The 9889-nt window shown below is 36.5% G+C and overlaps 1 long non-coding RNA gene across 1 annotated transcript; it reads right to left on the bottom strand.

Annotated features, from left to right (window-relative positions):
- Positions 1-1207: 1207 nt before the first annotated feature.
- LOC146440995 (uncharacterized) lies at positions 1208-9051 on the bottom strand. The gene is made up of 5 exons (XR_014850383.1): positions 8990-9051; positions 7540-7621; positions 7080-7174; positions 5611-5714; positions 1208-2687 (listed from the first exon to the last, which is right to left on the bottom strand). It is a non-coding gene; the product is annotated as an uncharacterized LOC146440995 (long non-coding RNA).
- Positions 9052-9889: the final 838 nt, after the last annotated feature.

Raw genomic sequence — 9889 nt, 5'->3', positions numbered from 1 at the left:
ATGCTGAGGCTGTAGCAGTACAACATCCCTGCCTCACTAACCCAACATGGATTGAATAAAAACTGTGACCAAAGGGTCAGACACTACATAGGAATTATTTTGGAGTAATTTTCAAAGAAAACAAAAAGTAGATCTCTAGTGGTTTTTGCAAGGTCAAAATTTCTAACTTATAAATTAAATTTATGATTTTGTCTTCTACAGAAACAATTTTTTTTTTCTAATCCTACTAATTGATTATACCACATCTAGCACAGCAAAGGTCTAATCTCTGCTGGAGTCACAGATACTAACAAAAAATGGATTAATGGCAACAGCAATAACAAAGAATGGCTGAAGACCTAGACTGGAGTACCCAAATGCTAGAAACCCATGGACTTGAGGAAAAAGTGGAACTGAAGAGAACAGAAAGTTAAAAGCTCTTTTGAAGTAATGCAAATGTTTGTAATCAAACTCAAATCTAAAAGAGGTAAGTATCTGATGAACAAAGTATCCAAAAAAGGGAAAAATTATGAAGCAGTATAAAAAGAGAGCTTCTTATTTCAGGATGTATGCACAGCAAAAGAGTCTTTCCATCTCAAGCAATATAGCATTCTTATTATTCAAAAGTAGTCATTCTTTCAAAGCATAATAAAAATTACCCACAGAACACAATTCTAAGTTACAAAAACCCCAAAACTTTGAAAGAAAAAATCAGTGAAGCTATCTTCTCTTGGCTCCAGCAGCATTTTCTAAAATTCAAACACAATTTGTGGACTCAACATAATTTTATTCTAGTAAATGCAACAGAATGGGATTCTTAGTATTCATAACAAAAAAATAATAACCTCTTTGGTCTTGAGTACCTTAATGCAGCAGCATTTTGTAGTGGTGTCTTCAAAAATGTAATTATGTGCAGTGGAAAAGGGCATTTCTTTTTGTAGTTTTAGACTTATTGCCTTTCAATTTCTTTGAAAGTCAGTCTGCTCTTGAATATTTGAGAGAGCCAAGACTACTAAGCTCATTTTTTTCTGGAGAAATCCTTTTCTTACGACATAAATACCAACTTCTTCATGAAGCAAATACCTTTAGTTATTTTCAGTGTCCCCTCAGATTCTTCTGTTTTCTGTCCTTCAGCCCTCTGACTTTTGGTTGCTTTTGCTTGATCAATGTTTTGCAATTAACTTTATGGAAATCAAATATGATATCCACCATAAATGCAACTGTGTCAGAAATGCCATCGTTGTTTGCTGCTATAATTCCATTGCATAATAAGGACTATTGTCTGCTCTCACTCTTAATAACTTACCATGCTGTTTGCTTCTGCTTTCTGTTTTCTCCCTGGTGACTTTGATGTGTATAGTAGGATGCTGAAAGCAGTCTAAGGACTCTGCATGAGTGGTATGGGCTAAAATGTGCAGGTATCCTTTCACAACCATTTTCTGTTTTTCTTTTAAGCTGACAAAGCGTGTGAGCCTATATGGAGAGAGTGGAAGTACCAGAACAACACTGAAATACATTCCTCCCGCTTACCCCCACTACTTTTTCCTGTAGCCACCAAGGAGTCAAGTACATAAACTTCTGAAGGGATTTCCTCACCATTCCCTCCTCACACATATTTTCTTCCCCCTTGCTGTTCTATGTCTGAAAGGAATCCCTATGGATGACCAGTTTCAGCTTGCCAGAGCTGGAAACAGGCAAAAGAAATACAGGCTTAAACAAAAGGAAATTTAAGTGTAACCTTTTGAATAGTCTCCTAATTGCAGGATTTATTATCAGTTTCCAAGGAAAATGTTGACATTTGTATCACCTGAATCCAGCCTAGCTGGACTAGAAAAACCAGTGAGAAACTGAACAGGGTGAAAATGGATTAAATACTCTTTGCTGTATTTATGTTCTAAGATTTACAGAAGACAGTTTTTAGACAAGCAGACATGATCCTACATAAGAATGTGGATTTGTCTAAGCAAAGCCCACAGAAAATAATCAGAGAGATGCTAGAGTTCATGGTTATTTAATTGAGAAGACAATTTTTGTAAATCACGTCCTGAATCAGCTATGATTATGGTATGATGTGAGGGAATGACTACAGATGTAATGAAGAAGAGGACACCTCTGTGACTGCATTCCATAGCCAGTGGTCAACTACTGTAAATGCCAGAACATACAATATGGGCAAATATCAGCTTTACCTAAAGCTATAGACTGTATACAGAGTTTGGATCAATATATCATTTTTCCTTAGAGTTTTCTCTACTCCAGCAAATAATGCAGTTGACTTCAGACGGATTTTCACTAACGTGAATCAAGGTGATTAGATCTACTTTGGAGAATGTGATTAGTTTCTTTAACTAAGTCTTGCTGTGGGTTTCCTCAGTTGAAATCAGAATTCTAAGCCATGGTTTATGCTGTCATACACCCCTGGCAGAAATTGCCTGCCAGGGACCTTAAGGAAAATACACATCACAAAACTGTCCCAGTGAGTAAACATGTTTGCGAATCTACTGAATCTACTTTTGCTTTCTAAAGGCTAGTTTGAGAGAGTTGCAAAACCTCAGACTCCCCTGGTTCATTCATTGCAATTGCTGCTCATAGTTGTGGTTGTTTTCGTTCAGACGCTCGTTCTCCTTTTCCTGCTTCGTGGTCTGTTTTGCACAGTTCACTTGCTCAGGCAATGGAAATAACTTCCCTTGGAAAACAACACTGAAGATCTGCAGTGTAAAAATGTCATAGCGGAGCAAGAAAGGATTGCAAAAAAACATTAATAAGAAAATGACAAGTTTTCAGGTATATCCTTCAGCTTGAAAAGTGGTCCTTTACAAAATGGTGGATTCACTGAAGATAAACTGAATTTCTCAGAACTACCAATACATCTCCATAATGGAAGATTATTTTTTGCATTTACTTTGCTTCAATGAGAAACAGGATTTACAGTTAATAATATCCTTGGAATAAAACTAGAGTATGGTTTTCATTGGTATTTTGAAAAGCAGTGAGCATTAAGGATTTATAATTAATTTACCTATAAGTACCAAATTAAACCTTTCAGTTCAGTGTTTGGTTTATTCCTAGCCTAACTTTATTTTTCAAAAGCAATAGCCTTTAACCAGTTTTTCATTGTGCATCTATTAAAAATCTTTTCCCTCAACTTCCAGCTAACCCAGCATGACTACTGAAGCCTGAAGTCAGAATTTCTTCCAGGCATCAGATGAAAGCAGTCACATTTATGTAACTTCCACTCTGAAGAATTTTAAGAATATACTGCAGCACATCAAAACTTCACTTTCCACTAAAAATGAATGGTGCATATAGTCAATATAGTCTATTATTTTTTACTTCTTCAGCAAAGAGCTGAGCAAACCTAAAGGTGGGATCTATGATCTTTATTAACATTAACTTCCAAATTCAGATGTGCACCACACTCTCCCATAAAATATTATGCTTTAAGGTACTGCTCATCATGAGGAATGAAATCCCTGAGAAAACTATTAAGAAAAAATGTATTTCTACAGAATTCTGCTAAATCATGAGTGTTGAAGTAATATCTGTAATTTGTGAGATTTTGTTTTTCAAGCTGGGATCCTAGCTTGTACATCAAAAGCTGTATTCAAGTAAATGTTTTTATTTTCTCCAGTAGTGTAGAATTGATCTCTCTCTTGCATTTGCAAATACAAATTTGTAACCCATTTTCACTCTACATCTCCAATTAGTTCTAAATTAAAGAACAGTTACAGGAATAAAATTGGGTACCAGCTAAAGCAAAAGAGAACAAAGAAATCAGTGGTTTGTACAAATCCCACTTCTAGTTGGAATGCTTAGTCTACTGTTACATGATTATTTCTATAACAGTGTCAAAAAGCATTTTGCTCCAAAAACCTTAGTACTGTCTTGCCAAAGTAAATATTCTTAATCTGTTGTAATTTTCTGTCATTCTCTAGGGACCAACATACCTCTGTTTGAGGCTTTACAGTGTCTGATCAATGATTGTTTCAAGGAATGTCAAGACTGTCTACAGACATTCTGTGCAGTCATTTACCTTTCTAGAAGACTGAACATACAAAGCATTTTAATTCTGACAAAAAATAGTGCATTTAATCTGTAAGCTGCCCTTTTCTTCAAAGCAAGTTGAATTTCTCATCTAGCACTTCAATACAACAAGCAATCACACTTATTTTTCTGATGTTCTATTTCTAATTCTACCTACTTACCTTCTATGTCTCAAAAAAGAAAAGAATACAATTTTAAAAAGAGATTACACAAATAACTTATTCATCATACAATTGGAGATAAAATATAAAGTTTTTTCAGCATTTTCTATTAAAAATTTTATTTTCAACTGCCTACAGATTAAACAGATCACTCTGGGACATAATATCCCATGGTAGCTGGCTGGCTCACAGTAACAGTTTTTTAAAGTTTGAGCAAACTGATGCAATCATTCTGAAGAACAAGATGCAAAGAATGTCTTTTCAATGCTAAACGTCTTTTCAGATAGTTAGCTGTGGCATCCGCCCTATTCTGGAATAGATGGATGAAACTAACAGAGAGCTAATGCTTGTATTAGGGATGTGCTTTTTTATTACTTCATGCCAGTAAAATGATCTAATTTGGACAAGATAAAAATTTTGGAAAATTTGGAAAACTCTGCAGATTTGCAGTAATGGTTTGCTCAGGGCTGGTACTGAAATTCTTTAAATATTTGTCCTACATTGAGCCAGCAACTGAAGGATGCTGGCTCTCCACATTTCCACAGAAAGGCTATTCTTTGACATTGTTGGATAATGCAACACTTTAGATCCAAACTACAATTAGGGAATTCCTTTTCTGCTTCCACTGCACAAAAGAGGATAAAATAGCTCAATTAAGGCACAAGAGAAACAAGTCAGAACTGACCTGCTGGGTTACAGAAGCAGAATTTGAGGTAAGAAAACTGAGGCCAAGGAAGAGGAGCCATTGAAAAAATCTTAAACAGAATGGCAAAGAACTTCAAGCACTGAGCTAGGAAAGGAAAACTGGTGAACTGAAGAAGGATGAAGTTGCAAGTACCTGGATTACAGAGTCAGACTGAGCAAGGCTGCTCAACGGCAGAAAGAATGAAAGGGAGACCACGAAGAGAAAGGCATTTGGTCAGATAAGGAGGTTCATGAGGAATAGCTGTCGGGAAAAGAATAAGGTATTTTCTGCACCACAACATAATGAGTTAGGAATACATAAAATCAGCAGACACCAAGCAACTGACAGGCACCAGCATTTCTTCAGGTATTTCTGATGCCTTCACTGTCATGTACCCAAATGCAAGCCACACTGTGTGAAAATCTCTTCAGTGTCTAAAATCCTCAAGTCCTCTGAAGCAATGCCAGCTCCTGGCCCTGAGACTTGCAGAACCATACAGGGTGGCTTCTCTAGGGATGCAGCACCTCCTGATTCTATTGAAGAAAAAACCTAAAAACTAAAACCCAGCTTTGGAATAAAAACTCCCAGCTGTTTAATGATATTTTCATGGATCCAGCAGAGAGAAGTTAGGATTTCTCTTCAGGTGTCACAGGTTACAAAAAACACCTGACTAGGCATTTCAAGATCACTTACAAAAGCTGGATGCAGGTTAGTTAAGCAAAGAGAGCCCAGGGTACTGACCTCTGAAAAGTTGGCAGGAGCTTTTGGAATCACCTTCTGATATGCAGCAAGTAGCTGACGAGTAATGATTAACAGATTCCGTATATCAGCTTTAGACCATGTAGCTGTGGTCAGAATAAATGGTTCATGTTAATGATTTACATAAGCATTTCAAACTCCTGGCAAAGTAAGTGTCTTTGATTTTAGCAACAACAATACAGAAGATCTGCCTTAAAGGAATCTGAAAGCTCAGCTATTATGATACTTGACCTAAATATCTAAAGCTCCTCCATGAAACAGAAAGTGGTATCTTAGATGCTTAGGCTGAGCTTGTTTCTACATAATCACTTGTGGCATATTTTTTTTTTCTCCAGAGATAAAGCTCTGACTGAGACTTACAAGACTCTCAAAAGGTATGATTCACTAAGTTTCACTTAAAATGTGCCAACACAAAGTTAGGTAGACAATTGCACAAAAACTGATCAGAATTCATCTCTTCAGCTCTTGACCAAAAATGTATTTAACAATAGGCTCCACAACAGGCACAGCAAACTCAGGTCTTCCAGAATTAAAAGGAAAATATGTTCTGGAGCTGAAAGTTGCTTCTGCTCATGCTCAAGTTTTGCAGGATATGGATCTTCTAGTTGATATCAAGTACAAGGAAATACAGAGAAGGCTGTTACTTTGCTTAGCTTTTAAGCGCAAATAAACCAAGGCCAAAATCTCTACTACATACCTAGGAACATATTTGGGAACCAAAACCAGATGTACAGAGTGGAAGATAAGTATTGCATTTTGCAATCACTCAGAGTCAAGAAGTCTGACAGATGTGTCTTGCCCACTATAAGAGTTCCAGCTGCAAAATGCTATTCCATATCAATTTCTGAACAATATAACAATACTAGTGGGCTCTTTTAGGAGTATCTTAAAGATACAATTCCCCCAACAAACTATAATATTAGGTAGTCACCAATATTCTTCTGAAGTTCCAAATGTTTTTCAGATCCAACTTCTATGTGGATCTCATAAAGCCCAGTTTCAAAGAGGCAAAAGGAAAGTGAGTGAGTCCTTGCTATCAAAAAGTGCTAGTCCCTAATAGAAGAACAACCAACCTGTGTGTCTTTAGTGGTGGTTATTACCTTAGCATCTGATTTGTGGCTGAGGATTCAAAAAGAGTAATCAAATCTTGGGAGCAAAAGTTGCATGTATTCTCTCAATAAATACATGCTACCTATACACCCTATGTGGCTGAATCTAGTAATGAGCGTCACAGTGATTGCATACACCCTGCACTGACAGGGATATTCTAGAAAAAGAGGGAAGTACACAGGCCTTGAGTGCATTTTATGACTATTTCTCTGATGCTCCTGCAGAAGGCTAAGGTAATGGATTCCCTCACCAGGTGATGAACATTTCAGTGATGTGCACTTTAAGTCACTCAATATTAATATAAACAAGAAAGCAGTACATGACAAAGTTGTTCTCCTCACCACGGCAGAGATGAACATTTTTTTCCCTTCGCATGTTTTCCTTTCTCTCCCTGGAAAAGGACACTTTGCTGACTCACATGTGATTAGCTCTGTTGCTGTAGTAGAAGCAGTAGAAAAGGAGAAAAGAGATGAATCCTTTTCTGCCTCATACACCTCTATCCACCCACAAAATCTATTAGAGGATAAATTATAATCCCAGATGGGAATTTTCCTACTCATTTCAGCAAGCATAGGAGGGGATTTTCTTTGTCTGTTGTTTAAATCTTGCTAACTACAGAAATAGTGGACCAAACAACCAAAACATCTATCTCAGTTCAGCTTTTAGGAACTTACTTAAAAGCCCTGAGAATATCTTTCTGATATGTAGAGTGTGGACATCTGGCTAGAACAGCTCTGAGACATCAAACACAAAAGCTGAACAATGCATTTGTACTGAGTCACCACTGATCATACAACTCACCTGGAGAAATACCATGCCTACTTCATGAAAGTGTAGATCTAGACAGTTTCTCCCCACCTAACCAAGGCTGGTTCCAACCAAACTGAAAACAACAGCAAACAAAATGAGAAAAGAGGAGAGAAACAATTTACCAAGCAAGCAGCTATGTGAGCAGAGCAACCTGGAAAGTCTGATCTTCTGTGGATTCTTTGGGAGCTTTAAGAGATAAGTAGCTGTGCTAATGTCTTCCCCTGTGGTTAGGCATTCCTAGTGCCTCTTTAGATTGGGATTCTTTGGAATCAAGAGATGAACTTACAGTGTAGTCAGTTCTTCAGTGGAAGAAACAAGAAGTCTTTATTCTTTACCAGGCTGCTGTTTTTCACAAAATGTGGATGAATGTAATACCTCTGAGAGTGCTACTTTAGTCTCAGGCCTGATTGAAACTGGATGCCAGCTGACTTTTGACCAGATGCATACAAAAGCAATGTGGCCTGCATTTCTTGGTAATTAAATTAAAAACAAGTACTCCAAATAATCAGAAGGTACCATCTTCCCTAGGTAAACACACTTGCTATCAATGCTTCCAATCTTGTAAGTAATTAAAACCCTTTTGAACTTTTGCCTCAATCCATCTTGTTTTAACAAAACAAATACCAAAAGCTGGCATATGCTGATAACAGAGAGCTGTAAATACCGAGGTGGGTGATAGTCTTCAGCTTTAAGCAAAGCACTGAAACTAACAGAAAAGTTCCAGTTGGCTTTAAAGAACTTTGAGCCAGGCCACGCTTCTTCAGCTTGTGGAAAAAATGACCTCATAGTGGGTCCTTTGGAAATGTGTATTAATAATTAATAAATGTTGTATCTCCATAAAAAATAAAAAAAATACGGGTTTTGGCTGGAAAATAAAAGAAAACACAGAGTTTCAAGATGACCAAATGTTTATATTTTCAAATGCGTAAGTTTTTTGAAGCTAAGAGAAACTCAGTGCCTTGTACAAAACTCTGCAGAGGTTCTACTATTTTCTGCAAAGTCTTGGCTAATTAAAATCCAGCTGTCTTTTTGCACAAAATGTATGTTCAGTGTGTGCAAGCATTCATACACTTTGTAGACCTACAAATGCTGTTAAATGATGACTAGTCTATTCTGTGAGTAAAGTCTGATTAAAGTAATGTGTCTATTCAATGGATTTAGTAAAAGATTTTGATCTATCTTGTTAGGGATAATATTTTATATTCCAGGTATTTTGGTGACTAAGGTTAACTTCATAAATAGCAAATTATTATACTGTATTAAAAATCTGATCTACTTTTGCTTTTTATTTTGCAGTGATTGACAGATTTATTATAATTTTTTCCCTCTTCATAAATGCTTCAGTATTGAGATGATCTAATTCCTCTTTTGGTATTTTAACTTGGAGTTGCAATTTACTTTAGGTGATAAATAAAATTGCAGAAAAAAGAAGGTAATCTACCTCCATCTTGTTAGCTTCCATCTGTGAATAATGGCCAGTGAGCGTGCAATGCGCCTGGTACTGGTTGGATTTGGTGTAAGGTGAAACAATTCTGATGGCATTGTTAGGAGCTGCCATTTGCACTTATGCAAATTTTTACTGGTCCAGAATAACAATGATTTAATGCAGCAGCACAGCTGAGCACTTGACAGGCAAACACAACTGTTACTGTGTTTTGGTTTTTTATATCCCTCTTTGAAAAAAAAACAAAACCAAGAAAAATATAGATAACTCTTTTATCTGTAATACAATTTACATTCAGTACTTAGCTTATAAAATGTGATCCTATTAGTACATGGTATGATAAATATTCTGAGCATATACAACTTGCACTAGGTGATAAAATATTCTGAGCATGTCCTAAAATGATTCTCTCATCAGAGATGGCTTGTTACCTCCACCATCAGCAGATACTGATAATTAATCAACTGAAATGAATCTTTACAGAATAAACAAATCTGTTATACATGAAGGATGATTATGTTCTTTTGGCTGTGAAGATTTTTCATAACTTATTCATGCCAATGATGTGCCTGAGTTATGAAGTATTTTTCACTTACGAAATAAATATAGCATCTTTCGTTTGTCCTATATCCCCTCTATCTTCTGGGCTTAACCAATGTAAATCAGCACAAATCTACCACCTATGCTGATTTACACCAACAGAAGAATTAACCCCCTACTCAGCAGCAGCAGCAGCAGCAGCAGCAATGTTTCTTTAGTTATTTCACATGCATTTCTAAAACACAGCCCTGGTAAAGCGTTTTCAGGTGTTTCATTTTTACAGCAATGCCTGTGTTAATGCCATTATCAGCTGTAAGACAGAATCATAGCTGTCTCTTTCTAACTTTGTGAATTCCA

This window comes from Lichenostomus cassidix, chromosome 2 (genome assembly GCF_008360975.1).
Source record: "Lichenostomus cassidix isolate B80296 chromosome 2, HeHo_3.0, whole genome shotgun sequence".
Lineage (NCBI taxonomy): Eukaryota > Metazoa > Chordata > Aves > Passeriformes > Meliphagidae > Lichenostomus > Lichenostomus cassidix.
The sequence above is the reverse complement of the archived record's forward strand: the minus strand, read 5'-3'. Positions and strand labels throughout refer to the sequence as shown.